This window comes from Solanum dulcamara, chromosome 10, assembly GCF_947179165.1.
Source record: "Solanum dulcamara chromosome 10, daSolDulc1.2, whole genome shotgun sequence".
NCBI classification, from domain to species: Eukaryota; Viridiplantae; Streptophyta; class Magnoliopsida; order Solanales; family Solanaceae; genus Solanum; species Solanum dulcamara.
In genome coordinates, this window is record NC_077246.1 from 8,954,338 (window position 1) to 8,958,444 (window position 4,107).

The window sequence follows — 4,107 nt, forward strand, 5'->3', positions numbered from 1 at the left end:
TGGAGGAGAAAAGATTTGGTGGGGTAGGGGGAGGGGTTGGGGTTGGGGTGGGTGGGGTTGGAGAAGATGACGGCGGGGTGAGGGGGTTAATAGTTGTTAATTTTTATTTTTTTTGGATAAAAAATATCACGTGTCATCAAATTATTGGTCATTATTTGATAATTATTTTTGATATATATATATATATATATATATATATATATATGTCACGTATCTTTATTTAATTCGCTGTATTTGACACGTCATGCGAGTGTATCACACACACCTAATATATTTTGGTGATTGTCAAAAAAATGTCAAGATGACACATTCGACCCTTACTTGAGGTGTCTAAAATGAACATCTCCTGATTTAGGTGTATAAGTAAAAGTTGGTGCCAACTTTAGAGGATCACCGATGAGTTTCGCCTTGTCTTTTTGTGGATATAAACTTGTACCGTTAATTATGCCATGACATTTGTATGATTATAAAAAAAAATTCATTAGAAATATAAATTTTAATTGTCTGATTTTTAGAATAAACTGAACAAAAAGGTGTGGTACATAAACCAAGGTGGAGAAAAGCATTTAGAGATCTGTCCTCTAGGCTAAATTCCTGTCTCTGTTCATCCAACTTCTCACATGTTACTCTTTGCTGTATTTTATTGGAAAAGTTTATAATCACACGTATAAATTATCCTAAATTTTTGTCATCTGTGTCTGAATTTATTTTATCAAAAAGTAATAATTTATTATTTGAATTTCAACAATTCATCCCTTAAATCTACTCTGAATAAGTTCAAATTTGAAACATATTTTCCTTATATTTTAAATAAGGTCCAATCATCAATTAATCAAAATGAACAATCTAATAAATTCACTTACAACTTTTTAAAATTTTTCATTTATGCCTTAGGATAAGATCCCCTCCAATAAATATTTGTCCAGTATTTATGATAGGTGAGATTAAAAAAGGTTATTTTTGCTATATATATTTGGGAGGTTTTCACATATATATCACGTCCTGAATTGTACCCTTAGTGGCAAAAGTGAAAATGGAAAAGGATTTTACATAAACGTTGAAATCTTATATATGAAACTCACAAGGCCATGTTTTACAACTCCCCCTCACCTTCCACGTTACAAGCTCTCTTTCTTTGATCAAATAGCCGAGAGAGAACATGCTCTTTGTTTCACTCTTAATCAAAAGTCTCGGAGTTCAAGTTCTGTTTATGGAGAAAATTTTATTAAGAGCGCTATTCTCAAATAGGCTCTGCATAGTGTGTTCCAGATTTATTCGAAGCTCTACGAACTCCGAACATCGAATATGAAATCAAAAATATTTTTATTATTCCTTTCTATAATAATAATAATAATAACAACAACAACAACAACAACAATAATAATAATAATAAGGTTAACTTGGTAAAATATATTTCTAATTAAAAATTTAAATTTTTGTTTAACGAGTGTGAATGGATGGAGTAATTAACTTATTTTAGATCGTAATGTCATATTTTTGATATATAATATTAAAACTCAACAAAACAAGAAAAGACAAGAGAATAGATGAAGGAAGAGGACAATAATGATAGATTTTGTGATAGAAAAGATGAAGGAAGAGGACAATAAGGATAGATTTTGTGAGCCATCTGGGAATCTAAAGTTGAAGTTAACGTTTTTTTTTTTTTACAAACATAATAGATTTAAGGTAAAAAATCAAAATCAACATCATTTGTTATTATTAAAATTCATTGCAAATGAAGTAAACACCATTTTGAATACAAATTAATAAATAAATTCTTGAAAAATTAAAATTTTCTAACTTTTAAATTTATTAAGGCCTTCAAAAAATATTAATTACAAGAGTAAAATAAAAAAATTAATTTTATCTAACCAACTACGTGGGACGTGATAAATATTATATATAGATTATGATTAGGTGGATTGTTTTATCATTGAATGCATTATGAGTCAGTGACCCCTTCAATTAATACTTGTCCAGTATTTATGACAGTGCATTATGAGTCAGTGACCCCCTTCAATTAACATTTTTTCAGTATTTATGATAGTAACAATATAAAGGTCCAAATTTACCCTTTGTGATATGCGGAATAAACTATTTATATCATCTGTTATATTTTGAGATAAAAAATATTTCTTATGTTATTTTAAGAGATCATAAATATCCTCAAAAATTAAAAGATAATTATTATTATATCTCATTGTATCAAATAATTTCGCTAAAACATTATCTCTTCCTTCTTCAAGCACTATATAAATAAATAAATATATAAAAAATATAATAATATTACATTAATAATAAAACATAAATAAAGTAAATTACTACAGTTTATTATTGTCTCCAATTCCTTTTAGAATAAAAATTGTATTCTAGTAGAACTGACTTATTTCACATAGGGTGGATCCGCCCTATAAAAGGAAAAATCACGTGAGTAGGTTGCCTGGCGTGCTGCAATTACAAATCCGCACGAAAACGTGAATGAAAATACATTCTGGTCAGTCAGTGGCATTATTATTTGGTCTTTTATTTTTTTTAACTGTTACAGCTTGTTGGAGGCTAGTTACCTATTGTATTATTATATTTGATTTTTGACTTATTACCAAGTTTAAAAACTTAAAAATTAAAAAAAATTCATAAGGTCCTAAAAAAATGTTTGAATTGATTTATTTTAAGTAATTTTTGACTTTTAAATTATTTTTTTATTCTTTAGAGATATTTGGGAAAAACAAATATTGCTTTAAAGAATACATATTTTTAGGCCAAAAAAGTAGAAAAAAGAGTTAAAAGTTGGGTATGACCAACTTATGACTAGCTTATAAGTTATATTTTAAAAAGTTAATCCAAACACCCTCTTAAAGATACATGGAATGTATAAAAATGTCTTTTAATTTTGTGATCTTAAACATGTAACGTGGATTGTTAGAATTAAGAAGTTTCTTTAAAAACACTTTATTTGAATGGTTATATGTATTGTTTTGATGTATCATGTTATAATAATGTTACGACCCTGACTCGTCGTGATTTATACACATTCTAATCCTTCAATGAGAGAACCATTATTACAACCCAACTAAATAGTAATGGCAAGAGACAAAGTTCAAAAATATGAAAACAGGTTTAAGTGACAGTCTTAAAAAGTTGAGTTCCCATAAACTCAGGAAGTAACAAAAAACAGAAGTAATTAGTGTGGAAATTCAAGAATCTAAAGGTCTAAGTCCTGAAGGAAGAACCCAAACTTAGGAAAATCCATGGTAGCCTAAAAGAGTTGACTCACCCTTGAATTTAGTAATCAACAGTCTCCTAACTGAGGTCGTTCAATAGCCTGAAGATGCCTTGTACTCAATGAAGAAAGAGTAAATGCAGTATCAGTACACTAAACAACGGTATACTAATAGGATCACGCGGCTATTCTAGTAAATGAGATATGAAAAGGTAACTACAAATAGTAAGCAAATATATAGAATACCTTACCACTTATCATCTCATAAACAGTACATATACATATACACAGGTTAACAGACTCAATTTTAATGCACGGTCAAGGATGGTTCTCTCATGGAACCTACACTTCACCTATTAGTGTGTCGGTACGTGACACCCAGTCCAAGGTTATGTCGGAACGTTAAACCCAATCCAATTATATATCGGAACATGACACCCGATCCAGTTATGTGTCGGAACATGACACCTAGTCTAAGCAAACATAGCACAATCACAAATACAGTGAATAGTTTCAACAATCATAATTGTCAAGAACAGGTTCATTGCATGCCATTAAGAAGAAATGGTCATTTTACATGGTTCATTTCATCTTTCCCTATTCACATACATATATGCATACAAATGAAGCAACAAACAAGCACATATGACACATACGGGGAAGAAAAAATCATCACCTACCTCAAAACCAAGCCTTGAAAACTCTAAACTGCTGGATCTTTCCTTTTTTGATGTCTCTCGTCATGTTCTTGGTCTAAAAATAGTCACACATATACAAAAGATCAATAAAATGACCTAATTTATCTGAATTATAACAAAATTTTCAACTTTGGCCAAACCCATGATCCTAACACCCATCTAAGGCTACTTCCCGCCATTAATTTC